Raw genomic sequence first — 20,755 nt, forward strand, 5'->3', positions numbered from 1 at the left:
GTCGATAATGTCTAGGTCGACCACTATTGGTCGACAGTAAGTACAGTAGGAGCCATTATCATGTGGCCTTATACTGGGCTATTAGACAAAGACATATTTGTAATTATTTATAGGGTGGCTTTGGGATGCGGTACCCCTTGTGCTGGTGTGGCTGGGCTGCTTCAGGTTGGCACACCCTAACACTTATTAACACGACACATCTAACACATCTAACATCTAGCATCATTCGAACACCCGCTGTAAAGATCAGCCGCTTCCAGATCCCACAGTCTCCTTCACTGGCCAGTGAAGTAGAGCCGCCGTGGGTGCTGCAGCACGCCGGGGACCGAACGCCAGTAACAGGCTGACAGTGCCCGGAAGTGCCGTAGCCGCCGGTGATTCCGCCGCCCCGAAGGTCCGTGCCTCGGTGTGCAGGCTGCACACAGGGGCTCTGCGCCGGCCGCGGGGAGAGAGACGGAGGGACAGACGAACGGACACAGCGGGGGACGAGAGGCTAAGACGACAAGAGGAAGAAGGGTAAGTATATGCACCTGAGGGTTACGGGACGCCGCACCCCCAGAACATATATCCCCCAACTCACATCTCCATTGACATTTATACCAGGAAATTCACTGCGATCAGCAGGACAAAAAGACGGCCCTGATTAGGGCAGTGATAACACATATAAGATTAGAACTTTTGCGATCAGCAATTGAACCCTTTTTATTTCTATGTTTTGTTTTTATTTTTTCATTATTTTTAATTTTATGTTGTTTTCATGGTTTTTTCGGCTAGTAATCTGGACACATTAATTTGGACCTTTGAAAAAGGTCAAGTACTCCTGATAATTATTTTACAGGAGAGATTTCACGCAATTGCATGGACTGAAATAACCCCAATTAGTTACAAAGTTAACCTCATATTTACCAAGTATCTACAAGGAGCACTGTGACTCCGGAAATAAAAGTTTAATTGTTACATCAAACTGATATTAGCATTTTTTCAACATCAATACAGAGTATGATTTACACTTGTGATTCATTATTATTATTTTCATGAATAAGAACACATAGATAAAGTGAACATCGAAACTACATTAGTTCTTATCAGGGGTTGAGCGCTGTGTTGTTTATACTCTGCAAACTTTTCCAGTAGGTTAGATCACCTACAAACATCAGCAGCTCGCCACACCCAATAGGGGGTTGACATTACCTCAGTGCGCAGGTGGTAACCCTCCAAAATTATTAACACTTATGTTTTCCCTATCACTTTGTATATATTTTATATTATTTTAATTACACTTCTCACTTACATAGCACTTATGTGCTTCTTATTAACCCATACTAATTTTCATGTGTGTGCTGCCCTTGGGTGGCCCGCTTGTGTTTACATGATGGGGTCCCGCACCTCGGACCCATACCTAGTGTTAGGGACCCCCAGTGACAGAGATACCTTGCTGTTCGGCCTGGGGGCTTAACCCTATATCTGCAGATATATGCATCCAAGATCTCTGTATTATCTGATTATTATGTAGTGTTATTTTTCACTCGGTGTGCATTAGGGATAGCAAACTGTTTTTTTCTTACTCAGAATTACCACTCCCTTTTAGCATAGTAAGTAGGTCGACATGTACAAGGTCGACGGGACAAACGGTCGACATGAGTTTTTTTTTTTATTATGTTGTTTCTCTGTAGAGTCACCTGGAACCTCAATTAGTGCACCGTGTCCTGTCACATGGCTCACTTTGCCCACCATGCTTTGGGAAAGGTTACCATTCCTAATTATAATCCACGTAGATCGTAAAGCATGAAAAAGTCCAAGAAATGAAAAGAAATGTGAAAAACTCATGTCGACCTTCTGTCATGTCAAACTAGAACATATCAACCTAGAGACCATGTCGACCTAGAAACCATGTCAACCTACTTACTGAAACCAATAGTGGTCGACCTAGACATTGTTGGCCTAAGTGTGATCAATCTAGAGACCGGATACCATATATATATCCCACACACAGCTATTGACCCCTCACACAGCTCTCCCCGCCTCACTCATAATCCCTTAATAGCTTCACCCTCCCTTACACAGTCGCGCAAACATACAGCTCTCCCCACTCACTCTGATCCCCCCTCACAGTTCTGGTGGTGTAGAGAGTCATGCCAGGCCTCAGTAATGAACAAGGGGCATGGACTAATAATTGCGTGGCCATGTGCTCCACAGGAGGTGCCAATCTAATGCAGGAGGGGGCACAGGAGGGAGAGTACCTGTTCTTCTTACTAACTTGATTGCAGGAAGTAACTCCCTCCTCAACAGCTGTTGCCAAATTCTTAGTAATATTTGGGCAGATGGCACTTGTGCACTAGAGAGAAAAGACTCTGGCACAGTGCCAGCGTCTTGGCTTTCAATATGCGAGCACAAAGTTCCTGATGATATCACTGGGAAAATGGCACAAGTCTTAAGGGTATATGTGGGGGGAGAGCGGAGTAATTAGTACCCGCTACTCTCTCTTGGTGCCACTGCACCTCCCTATAGGTCAGCCTCTTCACACTCACACGTATCCCCCAAACAGATCTCTCCCTTTTACACAGCTATCCCTTTCACTCACATCTCCCCCTCACTCAGATTCCCTTTACATAAATCTCCCATTTTCACACAGACCCCTAAGCACACTACTCATCCTCTCTCCACTAACTCGGATCCTCCCCCTCACTCAGCTCTCCCCCTCACTCAGATCCTCCTCACATAGCTCTCTTTTTTCACACAGACCCCGTCCTCACACACACACACACACACACACACACACACACGCGCGCGTACACACACACACACACACACACACACACACCTCAGCCTCTCTCCACTCACCCAGATTCCCTTGAAAAGCTCTCTTCCCCTTTATACAGCTTTCCTACCCTCACATAGCTCTCCTCTTCTCACACAGACCCCCCAAATACAGTTCAGCATCTCTCCACTCACTCAGATCCCCCCTCACATAGCTCTCGCTTCTCACATGGATCCCTCCCCATACAGTTCAACCTCTCCCTACTCATTCAGATCTTAGTACAGCACTGTACCATCACACAGATTACACACACCTTTCCTCACCTAAGATAACCCACACAGTTACTTCAGCCATCCTAACAAAGCACCCTTCCCCTCAAGTCAAACACACACAATGCTCCCCATTATACACCTATATCCCCTACTTACTATAGGCTACAGTAAGGTGTACAGTAGATCTCACCTTGCCGCGATGGATTGATCACCTGATGAACCGAAAGCAAATAGAGAAATCAATGCCCCAATACTATGGGTCTGGTCTGGGCAGAGCAGGAAGCTGAGAGTGCCTCTCCACCCACACCACACCCCCTCTCTGGAGACAAAGATGTCTCTATGTGCTTTTGCCTCAGAAGGTGGCCCACCCAGTCACAGCAGTACCTTTGAATAGGAGAATATTAGTTTTGAATATTAGTACATGTGGGGGTTTGCTAGCTGTTTCTTAACCATATTTGGTGTTGATAAATCCAGTATATCCTGGGTTAAGAGTTGAATTGCCACCACAATTGATTGACCTATACTGTATATTGAACTTCCATCACCTTGGGAAAGGCCTTGACAAAATAACTGTATAACTTCTTACTGTAAATGTCCATTTCTTCAATTGGCATATATACTACTGAAAAAAGTCCTTCGGACAAAATGCGTAGGATTGCTTTTTATCATCTACATCCGCACAAGAGTTACTAAATATTTCTGCCAAAGGAGTAACATCTTCTATGGATTAATATTATCAAGTATTGGAATGTTCATATACAGTATTTGAATGTGGATGTGTATTCTGTTATGACTGTAATGCTTTTGAAGTGAATAAATCTATGTTGAATTTTAATATCAGCATTTATTTATAGCCCTAAGTGCAACATTTCTGGGTGAAAATAATTCTATCTGTATTAATTGAGTTTCTAAAACTGTACAATAGAGTCATTACTATAGCGCCCTCTTAAATTTTTATATATCCGGAAACTTAATTCTTGCCAATAGTAATAATAGTACCTAGGATACTAAGAGGAGTTGAAATATTATATTAGGAAGTAAAATTATAATGTGTATAGTATAAAGACACACAGATTAAAATAAAATACAAATCTACAAGTACAGAAACAGTAAATAGCAATATGTGTATACAACACTTAATGGCATATGTCTTTATTTCTTCTGTATCTTGCCTTATGAAAAAAATACAGAGGGAACATCAATATAAAGATAAACCAGTATGCTTGATTAGAATTGTATTTAAAAAAATATGCATTAGTCAGTGGCAAATTTCCTGCATTTGTTATACTGTAAATGTCAATTGTTAAGTAGAGTGGCTGGATGGAATTGATAAAGTACAGTATGTGTACTGAAATGTAACTGTCTCATATTTCCATCATGCGCATAAGCAGTGAAAATGTTATGAGTACAAAATCAATGACACAGTTAGAGGTAACAGTAAATGTAAAATAACATTAGCTCGCTAAATCAGAAATCTTTACCTTTAAATACACATTTTTGATACCTTTATGATATCAATCCTATGGTGAGACAGGGTGGGAATCTCTGTTTTTATATCTATTGAATTGATATACACTATTTTCCTTATGTAGAATGAGCATCTGTTAAGATTCATCTATCTTTTTTTTTTAATCTCTAAAACCCTTTCTTTTTATCCTTGACTGCCCTCAAAGGCTTTAAGGAGAATTTGAGTTGTTTCTACCTCTACTTGTAGCTCTTTTACTTTTTCCTCCCTATACTTAATTAAAAACTGCATTAGATTTTTTAGAGCAGTTGTCAAGCACACTGTTCCAATCCTTAGTGAATTTCTGATTATCACTAAATGTAGACATTTTCAATATTCTTAAACCTCTTGAGATCAAGTCCCAATCCAGATACTTATGTAGGGTGACCTGGTCCCACCAGTCTCATCTCTGTGATACAGAGATTTTCTATTTATTAAATAGCCTGTGCATATCAATCATATCACAATTATGTGTCTCCATATTTATTTGTAATTTCCCTTAAAGATATTAACTACTCCTTTCTATATGATCAGATATACAGCTGAGTGATGCCATATTTAATGGACAATGAGCAGCATAGTCTGAGTACAAAAATATGAAAACAGAACAAACAAACAAATACATTTTTGAACACTGTGAGGAGCTGCCAATCAAGGGCCGGTGTGAGTACAGTATTCTTGATGAGGAAAACCAAGGCAGTCATAGAACAAATGCACAAGGGGCTAAGCTCACAATTGAGGAATGTAAGGAAATCATAGGTGGTGGATCTTATGTTGAAAAAACCTTCCAGTATACACCATTAACAAAACATGGTTTGGAGCCCCAAAATTGAGTGATAGCCTGTGCACACAGATTGTAGATGTGAACTAATTTGTCCAAATAGAGAAGTTAAAAGTCAAATGGTCATAGATTAAGATTTTAATATAGAATATCTTCTGAGAAGTACAGTACATCCAGCTTACTTGGCAGTAAGACATGATCCTTGCTTATTATGGAAATTTTATTAACAAAATAAAGGTTAGTAAAAAATGAAGGCCAGCTCCAGCATTGGAAATTGATGGTGCTTTTTCTATTGTAGCTACTGTATCCTGTGAACACTGACATCTCCAAATTTTGACAACTAATCTACAGTAGCTATACAAAATCCCTCAAGGGATCAAGATTGCAGGAACATTACTCATAAACTTCTGGTCTATCCAATCAGGTCTGCAAGAAACATTTTTGGGGCAATCTATAAGAAAAGATCTACCAAATCACAAATATGACACCCAGGCTACTCAGTCCTGGTCAAATAGCTTTTAACATTTAGTCTAAGGATAGAATAGTAGCACATTCACTACTATTACAGTAAACCACATCACCGTAAAGATACATGAGCTTTCATTATGTCACTTCTCTCTAGGTTCATTGTGTAAAAGTGGGCTTTATTCTAAATCAAATGCAAAGTAGACGTATCTGCAATTTTTACAATACACATGCATCTGAATGTATCCAAGGTGTACATATGCATTTCTGTGCATCTGTGGCTAAGCAGAGTCACATGCAAGTAACTTGTATCTACACTTGTAACTAAGTGGATGTAGCAAGGTGTGTGCACATAGTATAAGTGTGCCATGGGTGTATTGAGTATGGGTTATTAAGTTGACCACACTTAGGTCAACAGTCATTAGGTCGACCACTATTGGTTGACATGGATTAGGTTGACATGATCACTAGGTCAACATGGACATTAGGTCAACATGAACAAGTTTGACATGGGAAAAGGTCGACATGAGTTTTTTTACTTTTTTTCGTAAAGTGACGGGGAACCCCAATTACTTCACCGTGTCCCCTGGCAGCTTCAGGCACGGTGCCTCGCTCCGCTACCACTGCACTCGGCTCAGGTTACTATTCCCAATCGTAGTCCACGTGGATCGGATAGTATGAAAAAGTAAAAAAAATTTTTTTTTTTTTTTAAAAACGCATTTCGACCTTTTTCCATGTTGACCTAGTACATGTCGACTTAGTGACCATGTTGAACTAATGCATGTCGACCAATAGTTGTCGACCAAATGACTGTTGACCTAAGTGTGGTCAACCTAATAACCCATACCCAATACACCCATGTCACACTTCTACTATGTGCACACACCTTGCTTCATCCACTTAGTTCCAAGTGGAGATACAGTACAAGTCATTGGTGAAAATAGGCAGAGATCCTGATGATTTTAGACAAAATCCTTGCCCTAAGAATAGACTGGTGCAAATGCATGGTGATAATTATGACAACTGTTCTAACAAGCATATGTATATAGGTGGTGCAGCTGCACCACATGCAGCTGCTGGTGCTACCACTTTATGTGCAAATCTGAATCCAACCCACAGTGTCCACAACACCATGTGCATGTTACCAATCAGTTCCTATGCTAGAAAATCAGGATGACAAAAGTTTAAATATTTTATTCACAACATTCAACATGGGATTTTAGCATACATAAGATACAGTATTATTCTACTGTAGCTTTCCTTCTTATGTGTTACATGCCAAATGGTGTGAATTGAAGGATACCACTAGTGGGAAAAACTGAGAGGTTTCCGAATAAGCAGTACCCTCTTCTGTATAGCCAAGTGTGTCAACCATTAATGTAGACCATTTTGTTGGGTAGGAGACAATATATTTTTTCTGGTATTGACATATCTGAGTTCTGTAAATAATACTACGCTATTGCATTGTATTTGTTCTTTTGAATTCACCTACTTTAAGAGCCTGTAGAGCCTACTATCAATGAGAACATCCTTTGGGCCAGACCACTGAATTTGTTATTCCCATTGAGGAACACTTTACCGGCTTGTTGAGTGTTTTGACTCCTATGGATTCTCTGGCATTTTATATATACATTTTAGTGTTTGGATGACACTTAACCTGTAGTGAGACTTTGTAGGCTTGTAGCACCTGTGACATTTTTATTATTTTATAGTATTATAACATGGGATATTAACCTCAAAGTTCTAGTCTTGAGCTACTTAGTGACTGATTTAATTCAACATGAGCTGCTGGTGGCAAGCTGAAGTAAAAAGCGCAATTTCCGTAGACTGTTCTTTGCTTGCATCTTTAAAAGCAGCAAGAAGGAATCAACTTTTGAAGACATATCAAATGAAGCTGCCATTAATCATCTCAGTGGCACTTGCAGCTACGGTAATTGAATTGGGCCATTCGTTTTCAGCTGCCATTTCTTTTGGGTTATTCATAAGTCGCCCATAACTTTATTGTGACACATTTAAACATATATATAATTAAACTAGCTTATCCCAAAGAAATAACGACACAGACACCAACTGCTAGATTTAAAAGGTCAACAGGCATTTATTGTTTGATGACCTAATTTTAACTATGTATAGGAGGATGGCAAAGAAAGGCACTACCAACTCACCAGCACTAGTCAACTAGAATAATACCAAATAACCTAGGAGGGGACTTACCATCACCTCCTAACAACATAACCCGTATTGTTTTAGGACTCACCACCCTTTACTCTACCAGAGCAATGGACGAAACCACACGGGAACAACTGTAGTCCACCCACAGGGGGAGGACACACATGTCGTTTTACCAAAAGGGGGTTCCCCACAATGACCACTTATGCAAACTTTTGACCGCTCGCTGGTAATGACTTTCTGCCACAACAAGGTTTACCTAAACCACAGATGCCATCCAAACAAAAGAAAACCAAAAAAGCCGAAACCAACTATCCAAACAGTTAAAAATGCTCTCCAAAAACACACTAAAGCCTGCCGGGGGAAAGGTGAACACCATGCTCCCTATAAAAATGGCAGTTATGAAGAACCAGCAGGGGATGCCGAATTACCAAACCACCCACGGCCTTCACATACACAGACACCGCAGAATTCACCTTCTTATGAGCCTTTTCTATGGCAGAGAAGCGAAAAAGCACCCCGCCAGTGAAAACGGGGTACAATATCTGACCACACCACTCTCACTTGAGGCCAAGAGGCTCGCAAAGCCACCAAATCCATCTTGACACTTAGGATGAGGTCGATGCCCTAAACTCGACCCAAGTCATTCCCGCCAAGGTGAATGATGATCCTGTCGGGCCAGCACCACCTTCGTTCATGACAGAAAAGAAGCCGAAGCAAACCTACCCAATGCAAACCTCTCACACCTAACCATCAGACTACCCTGTCACCAAAAAAGTCAGCCATTTGTCCTGCCATATGATGCCTCTCTGCCCAAAAAATGTATGAATGGCCAACCAGTCAAATCTGTTCTGAAGTATCCAATGCAGCTGAAAAAGGGAAACCCTAACATCTGCGACCATATAAACTTAGACAAATACAAAAACAACATAAAGGAACCCAAGTGAAGGAAAAAACTCAAAAAAACTCCCGTGGACTGCAAGAGTGCCATTTTTAATTCGGCCCCCTCGGAGGAAAATTAAAAAATTCACATCACACCATCCATTCCTGAATGCTAGCCATTCAAAAACGGACAGGTAAACTACGTTTTTGGGTTAGTGCAACAGGCAAAACAAACATAATCAATGTATGGAAAACATACAAGCTGAACTTTTACCAGCGGCCAAGCCCCTGTATAGCCGCCGCTGAAATACCCCTGATGCAGCAAAAGCAGCTGCCCCCATCCGCAAGGAATAGGCCCTAATCTCTGCAGCACTGAAACTAAAGAAATAAAACAATCCCAAACTGTAAGGCCCAGATAAATAGTCAGCTCCCAGCGCCCTCAGCTGGACCCCGGTGATCCAGGCTGGACCGAGTCACCTGAGGTCGCGTGAGGGCACACAAAGCAAGAGCATCCTGTAATAAAAATGAAATGAACAAAGTAAAAGCCACATGGTCGGAACCACAAAGTCAAGTAACCAAGCCTAGAAGGAAAAGAAGACTGCCTGCAAGGGCAGACGCCATATCAGCTCCGTATTTTTGGCCAACAGAGAAAAACCCTGCAAACTACACAACACGCCCCTAATGGTTTACCCAGAAACCGACTTGATGATCCACCATAGGAAAGGTTGGCGTGGCAAACTGAAAGCCTTTGCCTCCAGAACAAGCTCCTGAAACCTTGCAAACTCAAAATGGAAAGAAAGTCCGCTGTCCCATTGTCAACGTCAGGGACATGTCGAGCCTTGAAATGAATATGGTGCATCAGGCACTTGAGTACCAAATGCCAAAGCAATTTATTAGGGTTACTAGCAGGGTTATTAACAGCATGCATGACTCCCAAGTCATCACAGTGAAAGACAATGTTCCGGTCGGACAAACGAGCAGACCACAATTCCACCACCACGATTAATGGGAATAGTTCCAGGAGAAGCAAGTTATTAGTAAAACTGCGCGCTATCCATTAAATGGGCCAAACAGTCGCACACCACTCATTCCTAAAGAAAGCACCAAAACCAGAACTACCGTCAGCATCCGTAAAAAGTTGAAGGCAACTATTAAAACAACGCTCGCCCGGCCATAACACCTCACGATTGAAGGAAAACAGGAACGTAGACCAGACCCACAAATCATCCCTGATCTCGCAGGACAGGTATACAGTATGATGAGGTTTAGAAACGCCAGCCGTGGACCTCTCAAGCTTATGGCAAAAAACCCGCCCCAATGGGAATGATCCTACATGCAAAGTTGAAAAAACCCAGAAATGATTGGACCTGGTTAAGCCAGACCCTACATTTACTCAAACACTCATCAATAAGACCCAGGAGTTTCCGAACCTTGCCAGCAGGCAGGCGACAACAACCGGCAGCCATATCTATTTCGATACCCAAATAACTGAGACAGCAGGTGGGACCCTTAGTCTTATCAGAGGCTACGGGGACCCCCAGTAATCTGAACAAACTACTCGCAGTACCCAAAACCTCATCACAAACTGAACTGCCACCTGGACCTACAAAGAGAAAATAATCCAAGTAATGAGCCACTCCAGTGTGACCGGAGGCTGACTGGACACACCAATGTAAAAAAGAGCTGAATTTCTCAAAGTAGGTGCAATAGACCGAACATCCCATGGGAAAGCACCTATCAACGTATAACCCCCCTCCCAAATGGAAACCCAGAAACCACAGGGAATTGGGGTGAATTGGTAGAAGGCGAAAAGCAGACTCAATGTCTAGCTTGTCCATCAGAGCCTCGGGGCCAAAACCACGAATGATCTGCAGAGCCTCGTCAAAAGATCGATATCGAACCCTACAGGCATCTTCTGGGATAGCATCGTTAACTGAACCCCCATGTGGGTGGGACAAATGCTGAATGAGGTGGAACTTGCCTTTTAGGGAACCTCCCCCAGAGGGAAACACACAAAACAGGCAAAGCGGGGGAAGGGAAAGGGCCACACATGTGACCCAAAAGGACCTCTGACTCAAACTTCTGGGTGACTATGGCCCTCATTCCGAGTTGTTCGCTCACTAGCAGATTTTAGCAGCATTGCACACGCTAGGCCGCCGCCCTCTGGGAGTGTATTTTAGCATAGCAGAATTGCGAACGAAAGATTAGCAGAATTTCGAATAGAAAATTCTTAGCAGTTTCTGAGTAGCTTGAGACTTACTCCTACACTGCGATCAGCTCAGTCCGTTTTGTTCCTGGCTTGACATCACAAACATGCCCTGCGTTCGAACGCCAGCCACTCCCCCGTTTCTCCAGACTCTCCCGCATTTTATCCTGGCACACCTGCGTTTTTCCGCACACTCCCAGAAAACGGTCAGTTTCCACCCAGAAACACCCACTTCCTGTCAATCACACTCCGATCACATCAACGATGATAATTCTTCATTCGGACGTGAGTAAATCTACTAAGTTTTGTGCTAAAATACTTAGCGCATGCGCACTGCGTACCATGCACATGCACATTTTTGCCTTAATCGCTCCGTTGCGTAAATCGCCAATGAGCAAACAACTCGGAATGACCCCCTATGTGAGGGAAATCCTGAGCGGATCTTAAATTGCGCCAAGCGACAACAGTAACGTGATCAGAAATGGGCAATATAAAACCAAAATGAAAACCCTCCAATAAAAACATTCCCGAAACCTCATCCAGATAAGAAACCACCCACTTAACCAACTTGAAAACCTTAATGGTGGAAAATGCCTTACTTGCTACTTCCGGGTACATTGTGCATATCGCAGGTATTAACACCTGCAGCAGAAGAACACTCTTTAGCCGGGTGTCTCCCCCCACAAACTTTACAGGAGTGGTGAAAACGACAACTGCTACCACGGGTGCATTTACAGTCATTATAGGCAAAACACTTACCCTTAGCCACCATGGTCTCGCCCGGGCGGACGCCCAGGGCAGGTTTCCTGCCCTGGAAATCTGCTGGGGGCTTACCATGTTGAGTGAACTAAAGCCACACTTCAACATCTTTAAAACCCATGGGCAATGTCGAGTTACCATCTTCATACCGCCAAAATTTCTCGTCGTAATCCCGCCAAACGTAACCCTTGGAATTCAAGTACATCTAGTATACAAGAAATAAATACTTGATCACATTATGCTACTGTAGTTGGACGGTCTAGTATCCACGTAGCATGCCAAAAAGACCAAGAAACCATAGCCACTCATGAAATTTGCAATAAACATTTTCCCCAATGCCCCCAACTTTCTTAGCCTTATCAAACACTTTTCTCATGTCGTCGATAAGGGTAAACATGTCGACATATTTGCCCTTCCTAATCTTGTCTTTCATTCTCTTACGCATGCCCCTAGTAACTGCCGTGTTGACACAATGGAGCATTTCTGTAAACAAAGGAGGGTCAGCTGCAATGGCACCACCCTGCCCTTTGGCCTTCCTATCCTTCTTGTGTATTTGGTGCGCTATGAGCCTAGCCAACTTACGAGGGCACCTGTGGTATCCAGAAGACCCAGAATCAGTAGAAGAACTGGAAGAAGAACTGGCAGAAGAGGAATAAGTAACACTATGCTCACCAGTCTCAGAAGGACCTGCAACGTCTTCGGCCCCAGCCGCAGCTTCCGGCAAATCCACTCCAGGGACCCTGGATCCCCCAGACACAGCAGTCCCAGAAATCCTGATCCTCAACGTCGACGAGCACACCCTCATATCACTGGAAACAAAATCAGCTGCAAGCTCAGAAGAAACAACAGGAGGTGAAACACTAACAATGACCCCGATGCCCAAAGGGGAGTCAGAAAGAGGAGGGGGAGGGAGGGACGAACCCTGACAGATGTGGGGGAAGGGGGGCAGGTGGCAAGGGGGGAGCGGGGCTGACAAGGCAAAATGGGAAAAAGGGGCTTGCGTGCCCAGAGGATCCACATTCGGCTATCCGACAGCCGGACCGTGGGCGATCGGCCAGGGGGGCTTGGCGATATATCCTGGAGGGAGGGAATAAGGAGCAGGAGCAAAAGGCAACTGCCAATATGACATCTGCTGAAGAGAAGCATGCGCAAAACCCCCAGGGTAAGACCCTGTAAAAGAGGCCGTGGGAACGCGTCAGACCATGAGGGCTGCACCCCTTGCGAAGAAGAAACCAACGCAGGGAAATAAGGGGAAAACATGAAGGACCTAGGCACGGGCAAACCGGGCATAACGGCTGTACTCATGATAGGGCTGGCCTGGGCCCCAGACCAAGCCTCAGACACCATAGTGACTGAAAACAAACACAGGTAAACCATGTGAGAACATTGTTTGGCACCATAAAAGTGGCTGAAAGAGCACTTTGGGCAGAAACTACATGCAATATTGCAGGTTCGCCAGCAGTTGGCACACCAAGCCCATGCAACAAACCCCTTGAAGCAGGCAGCACAATCTGGGAAAAAGGGAATGTAGTAAGACCATCCCCAAGCGACTGTTGGGCTGGGAAAGGGGAGGATGCAAGCGTGGTGGGAGTAGCATTAGAAGAGCCAGCGTAGAAAACTAAGGGGTCGGAAATGCCACTGCCAGACTGCACCAGGCTACAAACACCAGCCAGTGTTGCGGCTGTAACCCCAGAGGGGAAGGAAACAGGTCCCCCAACACTCCAGGCACCCACATGGGAGCCCATGTGCAACATGACAGCAGCGGCCCCAGTACTCAGTGCGCCACCCGCGGTGCTGCCCAGGCCTGCCGCAGGAGCCACTAGAGGAGACAGTGCCCCTGCCACTCGAGCCCTGTCCGCAGCGTGCCAGGCAGCAACACCGTGCCCACCGCCAGATGGAGCAGATGTCAATGGAGGGTCCCTGAAGAGACCTGGAGGTAACAGCGGGCAAGGCGGGATGGGAGGCAACCACCCGAACACAGGATGCCTATAGCCCGCAGCTGCAAATGGGTGAGCCGCATCAGCCAGATGGCGGGGGGGGGGGCAGACCTGTGGGAACGGGGCATGGTCGAGAAGAAACAAGGCAGGGAGGATGGAAATGAATCAAGGGACAAACTGGAAAGGGGAGATGCAGAAAACAAAGCAAATGGCACAAAGAAGGAATATAGGGAACCGAGGGACAGAGATACCAATAAATTTATAAAGGATATGTGTACTTGTACTCAGCCTTCCAAAATGGCAAAGAGAAAGATGGCCCCCATTACCTGCTTATAAGTTATGTACCATACACTCCTCCTACAATTTCCCTAATAGGCAGACAAAAGCACCTGACCCAATATGACATCACTAAGCTAGCACTGCCCTGTTTTTAACCCATTACTCACAAAAACCAAGTCGCTTATGTGGCTTCAGGCTTAGGCAGCCCTCTGCCTACTTAAATATTTATAATTGCGGACAGGATAGATGGAAGAACCCCTATCAGGTAGAAGTGCAGGTAGCACCATCTTGCCAGTAAGCTGATATGAAAGTATTTATTTGTGAATGATAAATGTATACCTTTTTCAGTTAGGTAAACTTTTATTGCAGCAAAGTACTGTGTTAGCATCCCTGTATTTGATATCTAGTTTGCTAAAGGGATGATTTCTGTGTTACCCAATGCATACAAAATTGTATTTATAAAAGAAGAAACCCACATAAATAATTGAGCAATCTTTAAAGTTGCCCTTAGTACATTATGTATAGACTTTATATTATGTATTTGTATTCAGTGTGGAATATGTAAAATCCATTAAATGGGATTTGACAAAGTTACTGAGTCTCTCACTGTGGAATGTTAATTATCATGCTTGTTTCAAACAGCAAAACCATATTGCAGTGCAAGAGAACAAGAGCTTGAGTTAATATTGACAATGACTTAAATTTGCAAAATTATTTTTTGTGCTAGCTTTACTGCTTACACTAATTCACTGCCTTTGGTAGTAACATGTCTAACCTCTCCCCTCTATATGTAAAATAAAATGAGAAGAAAGGTTTATAAGTTCTCTTTTTCAATTTACTTTCAATACAATTGATAAATCAAGGTATTACAATTCTAAATGTACATAATTTCACTTTTACAATTTACTTTCAGTACAACTCATAAATCAAGGTATTACAATTATACTGTAAATTATATTTTCTAAAATATTCTAGAGGATAATGATTCAGAATTGGATCTTTTTTTAAACTATTTTTAAAATGATCAAATCCATTATGCTCCATACAATACTTTTAATTCTTCCATTTTTCCATGTTCACAATACAGCTGGCAATATCAGATATAAAATCTATCAAAATTATGCAATATGAAAGTGATCAAAAACAAGTTAAATAAATTAAATGTTTTTTTTTTAAATCTGAACAGACATATTACCACATTGTAAAAAAATGAGAAGCTTTTAAAAGTTTCAATATAGAATTATCATAGTACTGTATAGAGGCTGAGTATATTTACCTATCTCATTTTTTATTTATCTATTTATTTATATATATATATATATATATATATATATACTGTACAGTGACTTTTTTGTCCACTGCCAGCAAATTTACTGATGGTTAGCAACCATTCTTGTCACTGTGCTATTAATGTTGAGATAATTGGACCTTGTGCTCATTCATAAAGCTGCTACTTGTGAACACACTGGAGCACACCTTTTCTCCAAAATGGTACATGCATTTTTTTTAAAATAGAGTAATCCACCAGCGCCGCTTTGTTACACAGTATTCATGAAGCACTATTATGTATAGACTATTAAAATCACTTTAGGCTGAAACCATATTTCCCGTCCACAGGATACAGGAATCCTCCTCTGAATGAGAATCTTTAGACAGACACTTACATAGTAGTTATGTCCTATGTTCATGTAAAGGTATTGTTATATCCTATTCTTCTCTTTATAATCAAACATACTTGCACATGTGGTAACAATCACTTACATTGGCATTCAGCCTCATGTTCCCATAATGGTATCCTTTCCTCTCATCTGCACGCACAGAGCCACCAGTTGCAAGAGTTAAAAACTCAGTTGCTTTACACTTTTCTCATCAAGTGTCACAAGTAAGTTTTGCAGCCAGGTCTTGCGTACTATAGCAATTAGCATGTTCTGTAGATGATCACATGCGAGTCATGCATCTCAGTTGCAACTCCGAATTGATATTGAAATGGCCATTATACAGAATGCCTTCTACTACCAAGTACACTACTGATAAATACATACAGTAAAACAACCCTATCTCAATTCAATTATTTTGCATTGTACTGTAAATCAAAATTATATTTTGCAAAATTAAGCACACTTCTATCTTTACTTCATTAATTGCTGGGGAAAGGATCACTCATTTGTGCCACTGTTTTTTTGAAATATAAATATTTTTTCACTCTCACTTCATGTTTCACTACCTTTTTCTGTCTATGGAGCACTGAACCATTATACTTAAACCAAATGGCTTCATGGTTTAAATTAGTTCAAATAACATGCTGTAGTACTTGCAACTTCTACCTTCTCCATGTGCTTTGGAAGTCTCCCCCCAGGTGTGTGTGCATGCCCATGCAATCAGTGAATGTACTCCAGTCTTGCCATGGCCATTGGTGGGTTGCTATTGATGGAGAACCTCGATGGTGTGAAACCATCTGTAAGGGAATCATTGGTCACACATACTTTAGTATTGAGTGAGTTGTGGGCCAATCAGGACACGGGGATGTGGCTTAACGGGTGTCACAAGGCTCCATGTCTATGACAACCTGGAAAGAAAACAATATTTGATAGCTCTTTATCATCAATGGCGGGAAACCATCTGGTTCTCCCCCATTGATGGTAAAAGTAGTTACTATTGGTCATAGACCATTGATTATTTTAAATAATCGATGGTCGATGGCCACCCTCCTCCATCGGTGCTCCTTGTGGAAGATGAGGAAACTCCTTTCTGACTCCCTGTCTATCACCTAGCAACTACTCAATTAAATACTGCTGTATCCATGCCTCAGATCTTCTCGATGGGGTCATCGCTTCAGCTGCATTCGGTCCTTCCTTACTCCTATCTCCCCACTGGCTCAGCTCACACCAGTGGGGCTGGAAAGCCACGAGCTTGCTGTGCGTCTTACAGAAAGCCCACCTGCCAAGCCCAGTGCTGGGATGCATATGTGCTACTTAGCTGTTCTGGCTCATCTTGCTGTTGGCCCTTTTGGCATTTGCCAAAATGGCCAGATGGCCAGTCTGGTCCTGTCTCCTGCGGATTTCTGTCAACCTCTAGGTGAAATTTATTGTCAGTTGTTTTCATCTACAATGGAATTATTTCCTATATATTTGCCTTGAAAGGCTATAACTTTGTCAAGGTTTCCATAGGAATATATTAAAAAATCTTTGAAATCATATTTTATCCGTTGTGGGATTAGTGCTTTCCAATAAACTTTTCTTGGATTTGCTTAGAATATGCTATGATCTTCATAATTAAGCTCTTGTTTGGGAATTAATTAACCAAATTTAGGACATTTTGCAGACATGTTTGTATACTTTAAAGTCCGTTGAAGCACTTTAATTGTACACAGGAGTAACAATCAAATCCATTAGCTCTGAAGACAAGGTGCGATATAGTAGCCGATACTAAAAATATAATACAGTATACACAGGTTTATCGTAACAAAGAGGGAATCCAGAAAACAATCAGATGCAACTGTCAGGATATACCCTGTCCAGATAGTCTGGATAGTCAGTGGACACAGAATCAGGCAGCCCTGGCCAGTCTATGTAGTAACTTGGAATAGACAACACTGGGTTGCTATCAGTGACTTACTGGAACCAGACTTGAATACAGGACCGGGGTGGTACCAACTGGATAGTGAACCAGACTGGAACTTGACTTGGACTGGCCTGGAACTAAACTGCAGGAACTAAACCAGACTGAAAATGGACTTGACTGGACTGGGAGTGAACTGGATATACTGGGCTCAGGCTGGAACTGAAGTAGGACCAGGCTTGAGTCAGTCTAGGATGATACTGCACTGGTATACACTTGATACTGAGTGTAGCTCTGAGGAGGCAAGAGTGCAGGATTAAACATGACAAGGTGCAACACTGTACTGACTGGATATGGCTGTGCTTTAACAGGAACAAATGGTCACTGGATACTGTTGGATTGAGACTGTGCTACTGTGTATTGATGCAATGATAACAGCAGGACAGCATTCAGGATCTCTGGAGCAGATAGAGAAATGCTCAGCAGCAGCACTTGCTTGTGTGGGCTGAGGTAAACAATGTAAACAGGATAAGGCTGCAGACACAGGTGGAATAACTTTATTACTATGGTGAAGCAGTCAGGAACACAGGCACTTGACAAAGTTGTAATGATTGCAGATTGATAACAAGTGAGTTTACAGGTTTACTGAAGGTAGAGATTAATGGGAGAAGTCTGTGTAATCTTATTGTGCTAAAAGCTGAGTGAAGCATAGTAGACAGCAAGTTATTCAGATGTGGAATTCAGCAAGACTGGATTCAATAACCAGGAACTGTGGAACACACTCAGGAGGTCAGGCTGTCACTTGCTAGCAGTCAGAGACGACTTATGTACTGGCACAGAACAAAAGGCAAACAACGTATACATAGGGATTGCAAGTCTCTGATTGGATGCTAATGTCAGCTGAGGCAAAGAGCATTCTGACTGGAGGGAATACAATTAGCTGATATGATCCAACAGCAAAAGTTTACAAGACAATCAGGAAACCTGACCTGCAGGCCATATCATTCATGCATTAAAAAGTAAAATACATTATCTGATAGTAAATTCAAATTATGCTCAATTTAAACAGCAATAGTTGGACTTGTCATGACTTCAATGCCATATGCAATATATAAAACAAACAAACAATGCTTCTCATGTAGAATATAGACTTCTTCAAGTAATGGTTTCAGATTTACTGCACTAGTATTTCAGAACTTTCATTCCCGGGGCTGCTAGCTATTGTTCCTGACATTGCAGTTTTTGTTATCCTCCTTTCCCACACTTTACCATCTCTCACTCTTTTTCTTTCTTTCTTTCTTTCTTTCTTTCTTTCTTTCTTTCTTTCTTTCTTTCTTTCTTTCTTTCTTTCTTTCTTTCTTTCTTTCTTTCTTTCTTTCTTTCTTTCTTTCTTTCTCCCATTTCCCCTTTTCTCTCTTTACTCTTCCTTTAATCTCTCTCTCCTTTCCTCTATTCTTCCCACATACTGTACTGTATATTCGTCTTCCTGACATTTTATTTCTCTCTCTCTCTTCCTCCTTCTCCTCTGAGGGAGCAGCTAATTCAGTAACTCAATAACTTATTCCCCAGCAGATGGTACAGGATTTTTTCCACTAGTGCTAGGGGAGTTTGGGACTGTCTCCTCAAGTTATAGTGTGTGTGTGTGTGTGTGTGTGTGTGTGTGTGTGTGTGTGTGTGTGTGTGTGTGTGTGTCCATTTCAGTTCTGTGTCTGTCTGACATGGTTTGGGGTGGGTGTTCTTGCGTGGCGTAGGGTGGGTGTTCTGTCTGCTGTATCTAAAAGGGATGCTCTCTCTGATGTATTTGAAAGGGGTGCTCTGCTGTTTCAGTCCTGGGGTACCCTGTCTGCTGAATAAATATTGGAGTGTCCACTCTGCTGTATAAGTCCAGGGGTGCCCTGTCTGCCATATCAGTACAGGGGTGCTATTAAGCCTGGTGTATCAGTCCAGGGGAGCCCTGTTTGCTGTATCAGTCCAGGGGTGCCCTGTTTGCTGTATCAGTACAATGGTGCCCTTTCTTCCATATCAGTCCAGGGGTACCCTGTCTGCTGTACCAGTCCAGGAGTGCCCTGTCTACCATATCAGTCCACGGGTGCTGCTAAGTCTGTCATATCAGTCCAGGGGTGCCCTGTCTTCCATATCAGTCCAGGGGTGCCCTGTCTGCCATATCAGTCCAGGGGTGCTGCAAAGTCTGCTGTATCAGGCCAGGTTTAAAGTAACATAGTAACATGGTTTCTGAGGTGGAAAAAATACATTTTTTCCATAGAGTTCCACCTGTTAGTGATCTCCTACACTGTAATATTTGTAAGAATAATTTTAACTGTGGTGAGTGCTTAGCCGTTATTTCTGTTCCTCTATTTAAACATTTTTTATTATAATTATTTTATTGCTATAGTGCATGATTTACCCACCATAACCCTGTGTATCCTTATACATTAGGAATTTATCTAGCCCATTCTTAAAAGCAATGATCGATTCCGCCATTACTACTCTCTCAGGCAGGGATTTCCAAATATGTATTGTTCTTACTGTGAAGAAAGCTTTTCATCTCAGTGTGCAAAATCTCCATTCCTCTAACCTAAGCAGGTGTCCGTGTGTCCTTAGTGTTGATCTTACCAAAAACGAATACCCCGCTAGCTCTGTATATTGTCCCCTTGCAAATTTGTACATGTTAATCATGTCCTCTCTTAATCTCCTTTTTTCCAGTGTAAATATGCCTAGCCTTGAAAGCCTTTGCTCGTATTCTAGCTTCTCCATCTCCTTAATCAATTTGGTTCCCCGTCTCTGAACATTTTCTAGTTCCAGGATATCCTTCTTGTATTATGGTGCCCATAGTTATGCACAGTATTCAAGAAGCGGCCTCACTAGCTATTTATATAATGGAAGTATAACACTCTCATCCTTTGCATCAAATTCTCGCTTTATGCAAGCTAACACCTTGTTTGCCTTATTTGCTGCATTCCTACTTTGGGTGCTGCTAAGTCTGCTGTATCAGTCCTGAGGTACACTGTCTGCTGTATAAGTACTGGGGTGCCTATCTGCTGTATTAGTCCAGTGGTGCCCTGTCTGCCATATCAGTCCAGTGGTGCCCTGTCTGCCATATCAGTCCAGAGGTGTCCTGTCTGCCATATCAGTCCAGGGGTGCCCTGTCTTCCATAGCAGTCTGGGGGTGCTGCTAAGTCTGCTGT

Source organism: Pseudophryne corroboree, chromosome 8 (assembly GCF_028390025.1).
Source record: "Pseudophryne corroboree isolate aPseCor3 chromosome 8, aPseCor3.hap2, whole genome shotgun sequence".
Classification (NCBI taxonomy): domain Eukaryota; kingdom Metazoa; phylum Chordata; class Amphibia; order Anura; family Myobatrachidae; genus Pseudophryne; species Pseudophryne corroboree.